The sequence below is a fragment of the Oreochromis niloticus genome, linkage group LG17 (assembly GCF_001858045.2).
Source record: "Oreochromis niloticus isolate F11D_XX linkage group LG17, O_niloticus_UMD_NMBU, whole genome shotgun sequence".
Lineage (NCBI taxonomy): Eukaryota > Metazoa > Chordata > Actinopteri > Cichliformes > Cichlidae > Oreochromis > Oreochromis niloticus.
Window position 1 is genome coordinate 6,072,649 of NC_031981.2, and position 20,952 is coordinate 6,093,600.

The following is a 20,952-nucleotide window of genomic DNA, read 5'->3' on the forward strand; positions in this document are numbered from 1 at the left end:
AGTTTTTTTGTTTGTTTTATCCATCTTCCCTCTCCTTCATTTCGCCTGCCACATTACCTCACAGCCTTCATTCTAAACTCATATGTGCCCTACTTTCATGAGATCAAGCTGCTTTTCAAAAGAAGCAGCCACATACATCAGGAATAATGGGTCAGTTTGTTAGAACTGAAATTGAAGTGTTATTTTTCTGAAACGGAATAATATTTCACTGGACTCCCTACCATTCCCTCCCCCATTTTTATTCCAAATGGAATCCCCACCCCCAAAACCTTTTTCTATGCTTCATCTCCTCCACTTGACCACCTGTGGCCTCGCTTCTCCTCCTGTCAGATCCCCTTCCCCATAAACACACACCCACACACACCCTCTCCTCTGTCACCTAAACCATTCCTGCCATTGCACTTGTGTCTTATGATGCTGTGCGTCATGAGGATTATTCAACACCACCCCCAAGCCAGAAACCAAACACACACACAAACACACACACACGCACACTCATCAGGCTAATAAATGCAGGTCATGCTGGACGAGGCACGTGAATATCAAAGCAAAGGACAGAGACAAGTGCAAAGCACTCTTGCACACGGGCATTCAACGCACCCTTCATGGAATTGCTACTGTGTCAAGCTAGTAAAGCATTTGTTTATAGTGATGTCGAGTTTCTGCTGCGAAGCCATTTATATACCTTTAGAGAATGAAAAATGTCCATGCAATAAATGCTTGCGAGGACAACGGTCATATTTCTGGATGGGTGAAATTGAAGACATGGTGACTGAGTGAGTGAACAGTTCTCAATAGGGGGCCTGATGACATATCGCTGGCATATAATATTTAGTTCTATGCGCCACTATATAAGTCCGCTTCAGATGCATTCCCATTTCTGGAAATACGCATTCTTTTAGATGGGGGTGTTTTCTGAGGAAACACGTGAGACACCCACTCCCTAACCACCTACTCTTACATCAGTGTAACTGGCTATCACATGGACTTTGTGCAAGGGAGTTGTCGGGTTAAAGACCATTAAATGTTTCTAGACTTTATTTGCAGTCTAGAAAAGTTCAGTTCTACAGTGTTTGCCAGCCAAATTCAGCAAACCTCAGTAACTGCATGATTCTTCAAACTTAAAGGTTAAATTGCTTTTTGGATCTTGATTGCCATCTAATAATTAGGTGGGCAAATGTAACAGTTTTTTTGCTGGCCTTCACAAATAGTGCAAATATTTTACAGGTCACGTTGTGTGTTTGTGCCACGAAATTGCACTTGAGGTTAAAAGGAGGATCAGTGGTGGTTCAGTAAAAACAAGGTTAGTATAGTTCTGAAAAGAGCTTTGTGATATGACCAAAATCTCATATCCCGATATAAGACATTTATCGTCCCGACAACGATACACATCACAAAAATTTTACATTTTCTGTAAATTCTGTGAATCTCAAGCAACTCGATTTGCATGAAGTTTTTTTTTTTTAGCTGGTCACGTACCTGGAATCAGATGTTTTGACCGATGCATTAAATCAAACATTTTTAGACATTTTCTTTGTATTTATTACATGACGTGCTGCGGGGAAAAGCCTGTTCTAATGTTTGATTCTAAGGATTATTTTTAGCACCTGACGGCTCTTTTTTGCTTCTCATCCGTAAACACTCTGCGTACTCTTTCACGTGATTCAGTTTATTTTGAAAAATCTCAACAAGATCTTCAGCTTTATTGTTAAAGGTTTATGTGGAAAATAAACAAGCGGACAGTGGAGCCACACGATGGTTATACATTTGTTGTTGCTAATGACACCGCATAAAAACAGTCGTTTGTCCGTCCGTAGTGTGGTTATTTTAAATAAAGGGGAAGAGAGATCTTTAAGAAATTAATACTACAGTGACCATCAAAACACTGAAAAATGGTAAACATTATTTTTTGCGACACCACGAAACAAACGATGGTGTAATATGAAACGATAGACGTTTTCATATCAACATCCAATATATTTGTTATATCGAACAGCCCTACTTCTGATTGTGTCTTTATTTCTGAAAGTTATAAAAAGAGTGTTCAAGGAAATTCAAAAATAGTGGATAGATAAGAAAATTAGGCCTCAGTCACACAGGCTTGGAGACCAGTTGGTGGCCCTCTTGCAACCAAAAGTGTGGTTACTGGAGGTCACTAGGTGAAATCAGTAACAAAAAGGGCGCTGTGTCAAAAACCTCCTTGTGATTGCTTTAGTTCCTCGCAGGTTGCTGATGTCGCCTGTAGTTTGCATTTTTTTGCAAAATCTCACTACTCATTGGGAGGTGGTGAAACTTGAGAATGCACGCCTTCAAAGTCAAATTTGCCTCTGGAATAAATGCATTTCAAAACGGTCAAAACTTTTACTTGGAAGGCAAAGGCTATCTGTTTCCAGTTTTTCCTCATTCCTCTTCGTCCTCATTCTCACTCATTCAATAGTTGGTGAGTGTTTCCAGACAAGTCAGCATCTTTGATGCAAGCTGGGGGTGACAGTGGCAACCTTCTAGCATCCAAAGTTTTTGGTGAAGTGCCATATACATCTTTGCAACCAGTGTCACCTAGCAACTACCAACAACTTGAGCAACCAAATCCAGTCACAGAACACACACCAATCAAGTGGAATAGCTTTTTATTCCAGTTTGTATAATACACAGCAGTTTTACATGTTAAATAAAACCTTGGGAAGTGGTTTGCAGGCCTCATGATGTTATACAAAACCTAATGCCGTGAATGCGCCCTCTAGCACTGCCTTTCAATAAGAGAAATGTAGTCTGTAAATACAGGATACTGGATGCAAGGACTTCTGTTTTAAAACACCATGAATGAAAGCCATTCATTTACATCTGTGCCATGCAGTCATTTGAGCTTAATTGTCCTTGAAGCACAAATAGACAAACACACACACACTTACTTCCAGGTCACATGCTTTTCCTGACAACAACAAAAAAACCAAGCATTCTTTGATAATCATCTGGTTAAATGCTAACTATGACAGGAATGTGAGCGCGCATGGGCATGCATTAGCACAACTGTGTCATATGAGTGAGCTTACCACACACGAGCTCACAAACACATACCCAGAGACACACATGCACGCTCCCGTGTGCACGTGAACATGGCTAACACAGAGAATGGGATTAGCCATTGTTAAGCAAAGCAACTCAACCCAGATAAGACGATACACGCCTAAGCACCTTAAGAATGTAAATATCCTACCTGTTTGAAGTCGACACAGGTGAGTAACAAAGCCACATCCTATAATGCACTGCATGAAATTCCTTTATTTGAAGATGGGAAGAGTGGAGTAGAGTTGTAATCACATTCAGTTTAACGTACATAAAGTAGACCTGTTGCAGTATTTATGTTATGCTTGGTGAATCCTGGCTCTAGCTCCATTCTTGCTGATTTTGAGAGTAATGTTAATCTTCTGCAATTTTCAGCTTTTCCAAATGTTTGGCTTGTTTAAGGTGGAAATGCACAGTTTCCTTGTTTTCTGTTGATTTCTTCTTTTTTTTTTTTAAAGGGGAGGGGGTTTCTACTCTTGGTTCTTTTCCTTATCTCTGTATAACTAATGTTATGCTAAATAAACTGCTTCTGTTGCTTACTTTGCAATCAAACAGAGGTGGGCCCTGTGCCAGTGCTCAAAAAAGAGTAGGTCTTTTGCCCCCTGAGGACTTAAGGACTCCCGTACTGCCAGCCTGTCCAAGCTGTAACCTGCCTTGTAGCCTATCGCCCCTCGGACTGGCTCAAGCCCGCCCAGCAACTCTAAGATGCATATGTGTTTATGAAAATGGAAGAGACTAAAAACTCCAACAAAACCAGGCAAAGCTTTCTTTGGGAGGAAGTCAATGTCATCAACCAAAGTCACTTGAGAAAAATAATGGAGTCATTTATCTCTGATGCCATTAGGATGAGGCTCAAGCTCAAAGGACACAATCTCTAAATCTCTCAGATGCCAGTTGGTCAGAATTTGACGCCCTGGGAATGAGGACGGGCTCCTCCCCCCCACACGCAATCACCCGCTATCACGTGACCAGGAGGAATCTTTATTTCAACCTTTAGGTATCCCTGGAAGCGAAAACGATCTGGAAACCCAGCTCACCATGATCATGAACAGCTGCTACTTTGGCCTCCCAGTCACAAGCTTCTGTAACTTTAAGGCCACTGTGTGTAAGCCGAGAAGCGATTAGCGGTGTGTGTCTGATAGTATTTGGAGGTGTACATGTTGTACCATCTTAAGAGACACCGTTGAGAGGTCACTTCAGGTTTGGAGCTACCATAACACAGCAGCTTAATCCATATCAGTGAGAATAGTGACCCCGGTGACAGGTAACAGTTATCCCAGTTATCCCTAACACTGTATGTGTGTGTGTGTGTGTGTGTGTGTCTGGACAACAGACAGGAAAAGGGGAAAATAAAGTGTGTGTGTGAAGCATGTGACCATAGCACCAGCCACATTTTCGTACCTTTGCTCTGTGACTCAGCATTTCTGCTGCTCCCTTAAGCTCTCCAGTGTGTGTGTGTGTGTGTGTGTATGAGGGTGTGTTTTATCTTTAGCCACCTCACTTCAACCACTGACCTTTCTAAAGGTCTCACCGTCCAGTTGTCAAAACACAGACAGTGAGACTGGCTGACTGACCGGCTGAAGAATGTTTTAATTTTGCTGTGTACCCTATAAAATGAGTAAAAGTCAGAATCTGCAGCTTAACTGTTTAGAAACATATGCTTCTTTTTTCTTTTTGGGGGGGGGGAGGAGCAGTAGAGGACAAGCGGCTCTTATCAGTCTTTGTGTGTCAAGGATAAAGATTACCCTTGAAATGACTGACATGTCTTTGGAAACACAATCCGGCTCCACTGATACCTGTAGCTTTATAGTGCTTTACTCAAGAGACACTTAAGATAAGCATCGAATGATTCTCATTTGTGCATAATCAGATTTACCAGCGGCTTTGCTCTAGGTGTTTGAAATTATGTAATAAATGTTGTGGTGGGTGTTATTTACCCTTTCAAATGGAAGTCAAAAACAAGGAAGGGTCATTAAGTTATGTAAGACCAAGTTCAGGGTCAACTGGTCCAATACGTTACTATGACTTTAAGACTACCTGAAATAGGGATTTACTCTTCTCTGGGGAACAGTAAAGCTGATTATATGCTGATACTCAGCTGAGATGTTGTTTGAGGTTACAAAGTTACACATAAAAAAAGGAAAAAAAGACAAATTTGAATGCACAAGGAGGTCAGTGATGTATCACGTGAATGGCCCCTTTTATGAGTCCAACTTATCACAAGCACAATGCTGAGGGCTCTAAAACAACTCCATGAAATGCCTTTAGAAACATTTGGCATTCTGTTTTTTTTTAGGTTTCGTAGTTTGAATCTGGTTGCAGTGTTACAGAAAGCATTCATGCACATGAACTCCAGGAAATGGTGGAAGATTTATATCAGGGTATTTTCCGAGACTGCCCTTTCTCACGTGCAGTGCACAACAAGAGACTGCCTGCATTAGACACATTCTCACAACTGTGTGTCAAAGGACTTTCACTTTCAATCATTGGGCAGTTTGGAGAAATTTTTGGGGCTGCAGAATTCCCCATTTATTTTATTAGAAAACTGTTTTTTGTACCAAATTGCAGGAGCAGAATGTTATTAATAATTCATTATTAATCTCTGGCTCGCTTCCACAGTCTGTCTTGTGTGCTGTCGCCCTCGCTCCACTCCCAACCTTTCATGACAGATAGCTGCCCCTGTTTTCCCACTGTCACCAGGTGCTTGCTTATAGGCAGGCTGTTTGATTATTACTATTAAAAGCTCCTTGAGACAACTGTTGTGATTTGGCGCTATAGAAATTGAATTGAGTTGAATCAGTTCATGGGGTTAGGTTGTTTGGTAATTCTATATTGCCCATAGGTATGAATGTTGGTGTGAATGTGAGTGTGAATAGTCTGTCTCTGTCTGTTAGCCCGTTGACAGACTGGTGACCTGTCCAGGGTGTACCCTGCCTCTCGCCCTATGGTAGCCCCCCTGCGACCCTGACAAGGATAAGCGGAAGAAAACGGATGGATGAATTGACTTGACTTGAATTGAGTTGAATTAAGAAGATAATGCTACAGTCACACTAGGGGGGGAAATGATTTCTGTGTGCAATGAACTTCTGAAACTGTTGTCTTTCAAATGGTTGCTTCAAAGATAGGGACCAGGTCTCCAACCGCTTGCAGTCACTTGCAATGTTCAAAATTTGAACTTTGGCGCATCAAGTTGGAAGTAAAATGCAAAACCAGTCTCCAATACATTTGCGACTGAAGGTGGTCAGGTTGGCATTTACATGCAATCTACCATCTACTTGGCATCTGTTGGAGATCTGTCCACGTCCAAGGAAATTCACATTAACTATTTACATTTACAGTCTAGACAAAACCTTATGAAACAGGAATTTCTTCATAAATAGTTGCTGCAGGACAGCAATTTAACTTCAGACTTTAACTGCAAAATGACATAAACCAGTTTGCAGATTGGCTGTGTGGCAAGTGTGTGTGTGGCTCAGACTAACTCACCTTAATATCAAAATGTTGGCAACCTGCCTGCATTCATAAATTACATGGCTTTTTTTTTTTTTTTTTGCCTTTTTCTGGCTTATTAGATAGATGCAGTGAAGAGTGATAGGAAAGCAGAAGGAGATTGAGGGGAAGAGATACGACAAAGGGCCACAGGTAGGATTCAAACCTGGGCCGCTCTCAGCTGCCCTGTTCATCGCAGTAAGCTAAACAAGCACCCAGATGAACCCCCTTTTAATAGGAAGAAACCTCCAACACAGGTTGTGGACATCAAAATAGTGACCGTATTCAGTCTGACTTTTTTGGAGACGGGTTGCTTCCCACCTGGTGACCTGTGCAATTTCCTTGCGACTGAACGTGGTTATTCATGCATGCTGGTAGTGTTGCACGCTCAACCTCGGGCTGACCAGTTGACCAGAAAACTACTTGCAAATGGTACCTGAATGTGAAAAAAATTCAATGCAACTTTTCCTAGTTTGACTGAACTATAATATATTGTGTAACATTAGTACACAGTATTAATTTTAATCCGTCCATTTTCTTCCACTTATCCAATTCAGTTTTGCTGGAGCCTATCCCAGCTGTCTTAGGGCAAGAGGCAGAGTATACCATAGACTCTTCATCAGTCTGTTGCAGGGCTAACACAAGGAGACAGACTATTATTCATGCTCACATTCACACCAATTAACCTAACCAATTAACCTAGCCACACACATGTGTTTAGAGTGTGGGAGGAAGCTAAAGGAGCCAGAACAGGAACAACATGCAACTCCATAAAGAAACATATCTTCTTGCTTTGAGGCTAACCACTACACCACCGTGCCACCCTAAGTAGTAATACTTTGAAATACTTCAAGCAGAATCAAGAGTAGCAGTCGCCATACAATAGTCATTTCTAAAGTATCCAGCTTAGCATTTGAATAACCATACTTTCAGGAAATGTACATATTGTTTGCATTATCTCAGGTATTATACAGAATTTGAATGTTTTGCTGCTGACTGCTCTGTGAGTCCACTTGCTGTCACTGGATTTACAACCAAGTTTTCCCAACTTGTTTTTATCTGCGAGAAACATTTCCAGTCAATAGGCTTGTGGCTGGCTCTGTGTTTGTGTTGAAGCCTTCGAAAAAATTCTGGAAGGGTGGGTGGTGGGTGTAGTTTGCACCAGTGCAGTTATTCCTGTGACAACAAGCTGCTCTTATCCCAAACACGGAGTGTCATTAGCCATTAGCATACAGTAAACTCGGTCTCCTCCACCAGCAAAATGAATGAACGTTTTCCCTCTCGCTTTCTTCCCTTTATGACTGCTTTCCTTTCACGGTAAATTTACCATCAGCTGAAAAGCGCCGGCAGCTCAACCAGTTTATGAAAGCGAAAAAAAAAAAGGACAAGTATGAAGATACAATCAATCCTGCGGCTCGAGTGAGCAGAATCATTTGTCTCTTTTATTTTCTGTTAGTCGGCTGACTCAAACATTTTTAATCGTATATCTGGTGAGACAGTGAACATTACGTTGATGGCATAATTACCAAAGTGCATGCATACCGTAGCTGTGGCAGTAATGATAATGTTTTGCAACATGATAATGGTAATTTACTATGTTATGGCTAAGACCTAAAAAAGCCTTATTTAACAGCCTGAGATGACTAAGAGCAAATTCATATTTACAGTAAGAGCTTGGGTTGTTTGATGCCCCGGAGAGAGAACGGGTTGCAGACATGAAAGGAAATTGTGTTGCTCGAGGGCATTTGAATAGAGGCGAGGATTGACTTTTTCATTCTTTTGACCTTTGTTTCTCTTGCAGCTTTGCATAATTTTTCTACCATTTTTGAGGCTGCCGCAGCCTCCGTGCAAGGTTTTTGCAAAGCGTGTTTGCCCTGCAGCAATACCAGAGATTTTATACCTTCCATCATTTAGAATGGGTTTTCTGTGCATGTATGGGACAGATGGGCAGCAGCAAAAAACACTTAAGGAGACATATTGCTAGTTGGATCTCTGCAGCAGCTTTTACAACATTCACTGTCCCAAAAACAAAAAGCTCAATATTAATTGACCCATAAACAAACAGTCAAGGATCCAAAGGATAGACCCAATCATTTAACTGCCTTCCTAAGAGTGCCATTTGTCACTTTGCCTGTACATAGTTTTCAAATCACTTACACACACACATACACGCTTCTTAAACACACACTACATATGTGGGATAACTGGTAAGAATGCATTAAATACTATTAAATACAAATGTACACAGATATACCCCAGGGTAATTCATGCACACGCAATCTAATCCTTTTTTTACTGCAATCCCAATAATGTTTTCTTATACCATGTGAGTCATGTGAGAACAGCTCACTTCTACCTGCACTGAAATCATTCAAGTGCTTCTGCCTGGCTTGACGTGATAACATGTGCCGCTCACTTTGTGGCAATTTGGCTTTAACAGAACTGCTCTGTTTCTGATTTGTTATGACAGAAGGCCAGAAACGGGGAAAGATACGGGACTATTAAGACAAGTGGCTGAAACTGCGAGTGCCGCGTGCCCACTAGCGTGTACAGAGCTCAAGTGGAAGCAGGAAGTCATAAAGTGGATTTCAAATGTGCTTTTAATGTTACTTACTGCCTGTTGATTGAGCCCCGACACATGTCAGAGTAAATTTGATATATATATGTATATATATATATATATATATTTTTTTTTTAAAGCAAGCGCTAACAATAAATAAATTACAAAATTAGATTTTTTTCCTTTAAAAAACATCTACTGCTCCCTTTTTTCTCCCATTTTCTTCCTGAAGTTTATCATCTCGCTGTCTCTGTGCATCATCTTTTATCATTAGAGCCACTGGATGAGAAGCCATTAGAGAGAAATTGACCCAGCTCCCTGCTGGTCTCAGCAGGCTACAGCCTCATCAAGCTAGTCCATCCCCCCCGGTGTGACAAGGATGGCCGGCCATTACATTTGGAAGGGGACTGTCTCAGTGTAAAATATTTATCAGAGCTTCACTTGTCCCTTGGGAACTGTGCACAAAGACGCTTGTGTACAGTCAAATGCATTTACACGCCGGAACCTAAGAGACAAAGACAGCTAAATGTTGATCATTGCTGTCGTTGGCGGCAAATGGGCTCATTTGTCATATCTGGACATTATGCTGTAATGCCATGTTTTTTTGGGATGTGTGACGAAAATTAAACACAGGAATTGTATAGATTTTTACTGAAATCTTTAAAAAAAAAAACTCATTTAGACTAATAATCTGTTACATATTAATCCTGTGTGTAGAATCCAGTTCTGGATACATTTATAGCATTTAGTGCCAGGCTAACATTAGCAGCTGTGTCATTCTCTTGTATTTAGAAACGTTTAGACTGTTAATGTAACATTATACAGCATTGCTGAGATAGCACTGTCAAATATATACGTTATCTTTTGTAATGGTAAACGTTAGGATAAAATGTTTGCCTCTTTGTAGATGTTTAACCCTCATATGGCTTTGTGGGTAGATGAACCCCTGTTCCAACTATGATAGGTTGAGAGACAGGGTCCACCCTGGAGAGATCCCTAGAAAGGGATAATACAAAAAGACAATGGCTCATGCTCACAGTCACACCTACTGCTGATTCAATATCACCAGTTAACCAGTTAAGAAGAGGTAGTACCAGGAAAGAACCTACACAGCCACAGGAAGAAGCATACCGACTCCACACAAAAAAGGATCCAAAATCAGGAGCTTGTTACTGTGAGGTGACAATGCTGGGATGGTATTGATAGGAAATACAAACAAGTATACAAATAGATCAACTGCACCAGATTAATGCAGTCGTTTTTTTACACATTACACATTATTAATGTTTAATAAAATGAATGTATCCGCATAAACTTTCATAAAGATCCATAAAAAACACATAGAACAGATGTTGGTTTGTGGATGTCACCATGTGCCCTTCGCCTTTCCGTTTTATTTATCTGGCTAGAGACTGGATGTAGTAGACCAAAGGCAGAAGAGAAGATAAGCTGTAGGCATTCACATGCCACTGAGGCAATTTTTTCATGATTTCACTGATTAGCAGTAAAACTCTCTGTACACAGCATGCTAATCAAGTTTGCTAGCATGAGGTAATAACATAACATAGCACTCCGCCTTCTATTGTAAGTATGGTGAGGTCTGGTTCCAAAAACGCAACATGGTTGAAGGCAAAAGGCTAAAATTGAGGTTCACAATGCTAAGTCCAGCAGCACAGAAGGTGTGTGCATCTTTTATATACAGTCTATGATTAAGACCTGTTTTTCAAAAATAGTGTTTTAAAAGTGAGAGCAAGGTACATTAAACAGACACCTGAAGATGAGTGTACTTTCAACTTATAGAGTTGATGGTAGATGATGAAAACTGCATCGGACGATCACATTTCAGCTTACAAAATGATTCATAAAATGAGAAGATGCTTTTGTCAAAATAAAGACCTCGTTTTTCAAAATTTCCTTGTGTCAAAGGGAGAACAGTAAGTCTAAAAAAGATCGTAACATTATCCAAGGAGGCGGGGCTTTAAGTGCAGGTCACTTGGGATTTAAAAGGAGAGCAGAATGGCATGGGGACAGAGCAAAAACCATTAAAATTAAAAAACTGATTGCTCCCGTTTAACAGTCACCATTAATTCCCGGAGTTGACAGAAGATATGGAGAGTGAGTGAGTCAGAGAGTGGCGTGCAGTGACCACCAGCTTTAAGTGCTCCGAGCGTGGGCAGAAGGCAGGATCACTGCTTCCTTGAGTCCATCACTGGGGATTCATTTATATGTAAACCATGGTCTGTATCACTCAACAGTATGAACAAGAGCAATTAGCACTGTCAATAAAATGTGTGTGTGCGCAGTAGATGTGTGGGTAGTGTTTACATAATGCAAGCTATAAAAAAAAGTGCCTGCATGCCTAATCTGCCTAAATCTGCACACTATTAGTTATTACATCATCATTATTATTATTAGTTTATTACAGTGGTATGTTTTGCTCTGCTCTTCTTGGCCGCTCTATGTGTGTTTACTGTTAACGTGGACGGTTGAAAGGATTGTTTACTGGAGTCATTGAGCTGCCCAACCCTTGAGGGATAGTTGTGTGTGTGTTTATGGGCATGTGAAAGAGAAAGAGGATGGGAGGGAGCGCTTTACGAGCCCTGCAGACACGTGAATGTGTGGCACAAAGATCATTTCATTGCTTTGATAGGAGGGAGATGGCAGCGATGCAAGATGATGCTGGGTTAAAAGGCACATGCATATTTACACACACATGCACATATGCTCTTCCTCTTTCTCTCTTGCACATGCACACAGTGCTGTGTCGGAATAACTCGATGTAGATGCTACAAATTTTGCCTAGAAAGCATGTGCATGTGTCCCTGTGTGTATGTGTGGTTGTCAGGGTTCGCAGATCAGGTACCGAACTGGCAGGAAGGGAGACCTCTCTGGGGGCTTGTCCTTGACAGACTTGCCACTTGTTTTTCTCGCCTCTGTATGTGTGTGTGTGTGTGTGTGTGTGTGTGTGTGTGTGTCAGTGCATGCGTGCAAATGAATCTGTTTCAAACTCGCTGTGTCTCCTGGTTTTGTAAAGCTAAGTGAGTGTGATGTGATTTGCAGTTTCAGAGTGATGTTAGGATTTTCCAAGATGCAACATTGTGCAAATGCATATTACTGCCACACTGGTTACATTTAACTTGAAATTATGCAAACACGCCAGTATTGTAATGATAGTAAACTCAGGATGTGAATTTCCGTTCGATGAGCAGGTCTGTTTTTGCACTTGATTATAAGGCGCATTAAGCGAAACAAAACAGTCAGATAAGTCAAACTTTACTCAACTCATTCTTCTTGCTTCCTCCACTTCCGTACCATTGATTCATTAATGTTGAATTCTCTTGCAGCTGCTTTATTCCCATGTTGTTGCAGTATATTAATGACTAACCTCGTACTGTGGATGGATTATCTCAGTTGTTCTCCTGACTGAAGTTTGGTCCGTTTACAGCATCCTGCCATGCAATTGCATTTGTCCCTAACCATCAGGAAACCATCACGTTAACTTTTATCGAGTGGAAAAAAGTTAGCATTCATCCTCCAGCTTCACTGTGTTTATATAATGCTAACATAACTGTTTCGCTAGTGATCATGTAGCAAATCATTATATACCAGCTAGTCCAACTTCAGTAACCCTACAAACGTCACTGCTGTTTAGTTTTTTGTCTTTATTCATTCTTTTTTTTCCAGAAATCTCTCAGTCAGAACATGCTACATCATGTTTAGGTGGAAACTAGCAAGCTAACTACCTGCTAACTTCCAACTCTGTTAAATTTAATGAATTCTGTTTTAATGGATGCCTGGATGTTAAACTTAATTGTTACACCTGGTAGAGCAGCAACGCTGATCATTTTATTAATGATGAAAGAATTTAGACAGTTTCTAACCCTCAGTGATGCCGCAGTGTTCGTTTGACTTTGGGACCTGAAGCGAATGGAATTTTGGACCCAGATTACTCTGAGTCAGCGAGGTTCCACATAAAATCGGTTCGAGGTCAGTAAGCACAACCAGAATTCATACATAAAGCGCACCGGATTATAAGGCGCACTGTCGATTTTTGAGAAAATTCAAGCATTTTAAGTGCGCCTTATAGTGCGGAAAATACGGTACTCTCAGAATAGCTTCTTTCATCTGCTTGGATCGCCACAGCTAATCATCTTCCTCCTTCTGACCCTGTCGCTACCATCCCTTTCACACCATCCCTCTGCATGTCCTCCTTAGCCACATCTATGAGATCTTCCTCTTCTCCTCCTGCCTGGCAGCTCCTTCTTCAAAACCATTTGCCCAGTATATCCACTATCCCTCCTCTGCACATGTCCAAACGACTCAACCTGAGCTGTCGTAGCTTCAGCTCAGCCACCTCCAACACAGCCTCCTGGGTTTTTTTATCCTCCTTTCCTTCTTAGGGTTAGGAAAATTCAAACCACAGGAAAAAAAAACTACAAGTGTAGAAACTCACCAACTGATTCAAACCACAGTAAACAAACTCTAGGTGTAAAACTCTTGGAATAAAAGAATATTATTAAAACACTTGCATATCTTAAAATCTTTGTAATCTAAAAATACCTTTCTCCATCTTCTACATGTTTTTTCTTTTATTAAATAAAAGTTCCTGTATTCTTGATAATGAGCCTACCTTCTCTCAGGTACAGGTAGGTTAGTGTCTTGCCCAAATTATTTGCAGGATTACAGCTGCTGAACGTCTTTCTTTAGCACAATTTAACACAGTTTTTCATACATTACCTCAATATTAAAATTTTGAGTCTTGGTTCAAGACTAAATTATCAGTCTCCTTCCACCAGTCTTGTGATTTGGATATACTTACACAGTTTTTCACCTTCAAATGCAGTATGAACCTTTAGAAAGCTCCACTGCCTAAGAGGGAAATGGCCCACGTGTGAGCATCAATTTTTTAACGTCGCAGCCATTTTGATGTCATCTGCGTTCCAGGATGCAGTCCAAAAAATTGTGATCTGTCTCCCTTAATGTGTTTTTTTGTTATATGTTTATTCTCATGCTTATTACTCTCCCATTGTTTAAGTCTTTATGCTGTCTTGTAAGGTTTATGAGTTCATTAGTCACTTTAAGTAGTCTGTAGTGCAGTATCCTCACCGAAGAGTGACTGAATATAAACTGAGTGTTTGAATGGCTGCTATTATGGTGGGTTTCAATGCATTTTAACTCTTAACACAAAAACAGACATGCCATTGTTTTCTTAGCGGCTACGTAACATCTTAGAATGATTAAACGTGTAAACATACAACACGTGGCGTTCCAGCTAATCCGTCTAAGATTACAAAGTCACGTGCTCGATTTATAACATCCCACAGGCAGCTGCCATGGCTTGGCATGTGGGGATCAGGGGTGGCGTTGGTGGTGGTGAGGGAGTGGGGGTATTTATAGTGTGAGGCGTGACTGACGTGTCAAACATCTGATGCTGGCACAGGTACGAGCTCATGAATCTTATACACTTCTTCAGCCAGGCCACTCTGAATCACAGCATCAGCTTGAAATGTAAATTCAACATGACTGCCCCTGCTACACTGTTCCAGAGCTCTGCTGGACTCGCAACACTGTCTTTCCACCGCTGTGACCATCATGTTTAGATTATGATGAATGAATATACAAAGGCGACTGCACTGTGTATACGTGTGGGGCGATATGTATAGTCTACTTCTATTAAATGTCTCGCAGACTTCTGCGCTGACTGTGACCTCACTCTGTTGCTGTTTTCATTTTCTTCCACAATAGATATTTTAGCCAGGCAAAACATTTCTTTACATTTATTTTAACTGGCAAATGATTCAGTGAGACTGAGTCAGACCCAACCGTGAGTCAGTGCAGCCGTATTTTTGATCAAGGCCTGCTGATGCCTGGAAGATTTCAGTGCAGACTGTGCAGAAAATAAAACAGAAAATAAAACTTTTTCTTTTTTTTTTCTTTCTTTTTTTTTTTTTAATTTATTTATTTTTTTTAACCTGTCCCGTTTGGTTCTTTTGCCATCAGAATTATTGTCTAAAGGCGAAGAAAGATGCCCAACGGATTTACTTTACCAAATGGACCATCCCAGCCTTGCCGTAATGGTCCATTTGATTCACCTTTTATTGTTTATTTTATTTTCACTTGCTGAATACGGGACAGACTTGACTGGGGGAAGGAAAGGGGAGAAAGAAAGAGGGAAAGAAAAACAGCGGGGAAGAGGGACGGGGAAAAAGGGCAAAAAACCAAAAACCAACAGAATAAGCAGACAAAAAATACATATATCGATCACCTGGATCACCTGTTGAGAAAGAAAGATGAAAGCAAGCAGAAGAAAACGAGAGTAATAAACATCATCACAATGATCTATGGGAATATGACAGTAAATACTAAATATTAAACATTATTATGCAGCACGTAAGATCGACAGCGCACAGTGTGCTTTGAGGTAGGAGCCAAAAAGGGTGTAGTTTGTGTGTGTGATCACCTGTGTGTACACCTGTGAGCATGGACGCGCTTGTTTTTTTTTTTTTAAAAGGTTCCTTCATGTAATGATCGGCTAGAGGGTGTGGGGGCCACTGCCCCGTCCTCCAGGGCATGACGCAGGTATGGAGGAGATCAAAACTCTAGACATCCAGAGGCCCCCAGAACACAAGAGACCAAGGAAGACCAACAGAGGGGCAGCCGCGTCACTATCCCAGAAAGAGCTGAGGAGAGTCCCAGATGAGGTGTCACTCAGCAGCCGCGGAGCAGAAGCCAGGGGGGGTTGCAGTGACGTGCCCGTGAGCTCCGCTGGCAGCCAGCTGTGCCTGAGTGACCGAGCTCCGGGCCGAGAGGGCTCCAGAAAGTCCCATGGAACTTTTTCAAATGTCGTCCTGCATTGTCACTTAAAGGAATAGTTTTACATTTATGTGAAGTATACTAAATTCAAATTCTAACAGCTAGATGTAAAGTTTAATACCATTTTATCATTATACTAAAGAGCCAGCTAGCAGCTGATTAGCTAAGCACAAAAAATTAGTGCTGTCAGCGTTAATCTCGTTAAAATGACGTTAACGCGGATCGTTCCATGCGTGGGGCTGCACGACATCAACGCGTTAGCGCGGTTAGCTTGTTAACACGTTGACGCCATGCAGCCCCACCGCGGTAACTCGCTAACGGAGATTTGCATCATTTTAATGAGATTAACGGTGACAACACTAGAATAAATATAAACTGGTTAAAAAGTCTTCTGCCACGGATTTTACTTTTCATATCTGTGAGTCTGCTAGGGTCTGACTTAGGCTCCACTGATGGATGTTAGTGCTGGATTGTTGTTGGATTGTTAGCGTAAAGCTTTGCGCAGACATCAGCATGACTGCCTGTTTTTTGTGAACGTGCTGAGTCGTTCAAGGATGATTTACATTACAATTTACCAACTACCCATGCTACCCAGGTGGAGAATTTCAAGCTGATATCAAACAAGTATAGTAGGAATAGCAACTTGGCCACAGTGTCCGTATAATCTAGGTTTAAAGGTTACATGTGATACACATTAGCAATATCACAATGGTGGTTATCAACTTTCTTTGTTAAGCTGCTTCAGGGTTTGTGCGTGGTCATGTTAGAAAGGGTGTTTGACACGGAATTTGATACTTTTGTCAAATGCATTCATTGAGTGCCGCCTACTTCAGTCGCAGACATTATCAGAGGAACTGGTGGGTTACAATACATATTGAAAATATAACAAAATATGCAACACTGGTGCTGTAATAACAATAGAGAACAGCAGTCCCCCCCCCAGGGCCACGGACCAGGGGTGGGGGAACGCTGTGGGGACCGCTGCTGTAGAATATTGATATTTTGGTGATTTCATCATCATAATAGAGCTTGTGAAGATAAAAGAAAAAGAACACAGAACTAAAGACTTATTGGCATATTGGGACCAATATTTAATAAAAACATTTGATACATTTTCCGCATCACCATTACAGCCAGGCAGATTTAAAAAATGAGGAGCTTGTCACCAAATTTATTTAAAATAAACTAATTTCTTTCTTGGTGCGGTTCATTTGTGCAGATGTGAACATGTTAATGGTTCTCGGATGTTGACCAAAACAACCACACAAAGACCCTTTGGAGGTGGTGGTCTTGGTCTGTCTCTCCAGTGTAGTTCGTTTATGGTGTGAACAAGATCTGACCTCGACCCAAACCAACTACAAAGTGTATGTTGCAAGTTTGAGCAAATGCCCATATCAACGTATGCTTTGTATTCTGGGAAGTGGCAAGGTACCATAGATGCGCAAAGGCCTGTACCGTTTAGCAAGTAGCAGTGTAATGAATATAAATTCTCCATGTTCTCAAATAGTCCAGAACACAGCATCTTCTTTCTGTATTTACTTTTGTTGCTCCTGCAGCAGACACATCTGGCCAGTAAGCAGACTGAACATACTTGGTTACATACGTGGTTTGTAGTGGTGTATTTTGGTTCCCTCAGAGTTCACTGGGATTTTACTCTGTGTAAAAAGAAACCAAATCATTGAGAAAATCTACAACTTTGCAAAGTCATCAGCTGATAAGTAATGAAACTTTAGATATGAAAATACCCTACCACTGCCAAGTGGCAGGGTATTAGTTCAGCTAATTTCTCTGTGGCATAAATTTCTCTTGTCATAGGAAAAATATTAGAAATTCCTCTGAACCATATTGCTGGCACAATTAGTCACGCATTACCTGAAGCTTCTGTTTACCTGCTTTTAGTCTTTATGCTACACTAAGCTAAGTAGTAGTAGTAGTAGTAGCCTAGCTAAATATACATGTTAGCGGCAACTCGTAATGTAAATGACATAAGAAAATAGTAAAGTACTTTGGCCTCTGCTTTTAGACCCACAAATGTAATCACTCTGGCCTGCCACTACTATCCCTTTGTGGCTTCTGCTCACCAACAAGGACTGGTCATCTCTGCAGGCGTTTGGGGTGCCAGCTTGGCCCTGCTGAGCCTCTCTGTGAGCTCCTGGAACACTGTAGCAGAGGCCCAAAGGAGGAGGAGGAGGAAGACAAGGGGGAGGTTTCAGTCTTCATAGTGCATCAGTATGAACAGCCGGCCTGTGTGCCCCTTGGCATGGACAACACATGCACATAAAGCTATATAGTGAGCAAATGAGTCAGTGGAACTATATTAAGAAGAGCTAGCCAAACCTGTAAGTGCGAGCCGTACCTGAGCTGTGTATCTGTGCATGTGTGTGTGTGTGTGTGAGAAAAGGAGACAGAGTCAGAGATGCTGCTAAATGTGTCCTCTTTGGAACACCAAGCTGAGCTAACAGGGGTTATTCGAGGACACACTCTTCCCCTCCTCTGCCGCTCCGTCTCGACGTTTCTCCCTCGGCTCTCTCCCTCCGCAGTCTAATATAGAGCTCATTTTGTGTCTGTTTCTAGGTGCCAGGCCAGAGGGGGGTTGTGCGTCGGGCGTGTGTGTGCCAGCTGAAGCTGCCGCTGCTGTCTCGACGGCTGCTTTATTTTGGCTCCAGTTGCTATAGCGACCCCGTGGGACTTTCTCTGTGTCTGAACCAGTGATTGGATCAATGCTAGCCAGCACCAGATGCAGAGGCCTGTGTGTTTAGTTTAGCAATGTATTCAGCACGTAAAATGTGAATGGGTTTTTCAAAACTCATAATCCAAAATGAAATGTATGATTAAATACTAATCTTTTTGTTCTATGTTTAGAAAAACACACACACACAAACAAAACCCAAACAGGTGGATTATCTGATTAAAGTCCCAAACTTTCAACATACTGCACATTTTTTAATTCTGCCTCACTTTTCTTGTAAGGTTCTTATCAGTTCCGTGCTGTTGACCTCCCACCTTTAGCCCACATGTTTGCCTGGTGAGGAAAATACGGCCTTATCCCAGAACACGTCAACAGAGGAAAGGCCAATAGTTACACAAGACCTGTATTCCAGTAAAGCCGCCACCTCCCTGCCAAACATTACCGAGGGCTAAACAGGCCTTGAGGGCAGCCGTGGACAAGTCAAAAGAATACTACTTTGCAGTCAGGCCTAAACCCAAAAGTTGGTTAGTTCTATGTTTTCATTAGTTTTTTTTTTCTTATTTACTTCGAAACTAGAGAGCATTTTTTAATATTAAGCCAATGCCACTTGCAGCTTCATTTTTTTTTTTTGTACAAGGACACTTCAACAAAAGCAGCAGCTATTTTTAATGCACCGCTTTCACTCCGCCAGAGCCTCTTGATTAGTAAGCTGAATGTGCAGGGCTGTTATTGTGAAACTCGTGTTAGTTCTAAAAGAAGAAATTTTGGCTTTTCATTTTCAACAGCACCTTTCCTCTTTAATCACAGAGAACTGTGAGTGTACTATTTGTGGAAGTCAGTGTACTGTACAGTTTTATTTGCTGTTCCCGCTTCTCTCGTGACTCATTTTGATTGAAAGGTAAGTGACGACAATCGGCATATCATGGTATCTTGTGCACACACCCTGTTAAAGCATCTTAAATGTGAAAGCTGTCATAGTGTAGCATTCACTGATCAGCAACAACGTTAAAACCAATTTTTTAAAATGATTTAAAAAATCATGCCAGCAAAACAGCTCTGACCCTGTAGACATGGCACCTCTGGGGATTTGTGGTGTCTGGCATTGCAACACTGGCAAAGCATCTTTTGAGACATGTAGGTGGGGCCTTTTGTGGATCTGGTTTGCTCCTATCAATCTGCCTGCCATGTTACCGTCTCACATTCATTGTTTTATTCCTCTATTTTTTTGGTGTGTCAGAGCGCATTGGTTGGGGGGATCTATAAAAGCCTATATTCACCACATTGTCGATGTGGATGCCCAAGTACTCGTATTTCTGCCCCACATCAACATCTTGTCCAAGGACAGACACCGGTCATATAGCCTTCTGCTTCCCTTCTCTTAGCTCACTCATATTCAACAGCAGACCACTCCACACAGTCATCCACTAGTGCTCTGTACATCTCAAAGCAGTTGGGTTGGGGTTTATAAAAGGCTGGAAGAATAAGTGACACCAAAAAGAGACAGCTAGAGGAAGATTTTGCAGCTAATTAGATTAGTTGGCAAAACGTCAATAACATTACTGCGAATAAAAAGAACATCTTAAGCCTTTTCAGAAGAAAAGATTGGTAGAGGTTACCAATGTGTAATAAAACCCATAACTACACATTTCAGAATAATATTCCTCAATGTGACCATAACACATCTACAGTAAATAAGATCGTTGGTCTTGGGTAGGCCGAGGTAAGTCTCTTCAGTACCTTTTTATATATTGGTTGGTCTGATTCATGTGTTCAGTTTTCAAACTTAGGTTACCCAGCAGTTCACTTGGTACTTTTTGCTACCCACTGTCTCTAGTTGTGAAATATTGGTGTAGCTGTACAATGGAAATTCATTGTTATCTTTTCAAGATCAAATGGTGAGAAATCAGTGGGTCTTGTGATATCTTGCAATAAGTAAAGTTAAACATTCTCAGCGTTTATTGTGGAGTTAAACGTGTTCATGTGAACTTTGCTTTACTTATTTGTCAAAAAATGTAAGCTTCCATAGAAAAAATGAAAATAATGCAATGTAAATGCATTATCGTTATGATTTTTCTAGACTTGTCCTTGTCTCCAAAAGTGTCTTCTTCTGTGCTAACAGAAAGAAATAAAACACCAAGAAAAAAGGTGAAAACATGTTTGATAACTTCATTCGTTTATCCAAATTGTGTTGCTAAAGTTAAACCTTCAGGGCCATTCAAAGAAATCTCAGCTGCATTCCATTCACTTTTTCCTTGAATAAGTTGACATGAATGGTGCTGACGACATTGGTAAAAAAAAAAAAGACCACGAAAGAAGCAAAACCATTTAAACTTTTATC

General features: G+C 41.1%; 1 long non-coding RNA gene across 1 annotated transcript in view; it reads left to right on the forward strand.

The window, feature by feature from the left end:
* Nucleotides 1–18,855, forward strand: part of LOC102076211 (uncharacterized) — a 31,858-nt gene extending 13,003 nt beyond the window's left edge. Inside the window, exon 2 of the long non-coding RNA XR_003214623.1 lies at nt 18,500–18,855. This is a non-coding gene — a long non-coding RNA (uncharacterized LOC102076211). The remainder of the gene's footprint in view (nt 1–18,499) is intronic.
* The last annotated feature ends 2,097 nt before the right edge of the window (nt 18,856–20,952 follow it).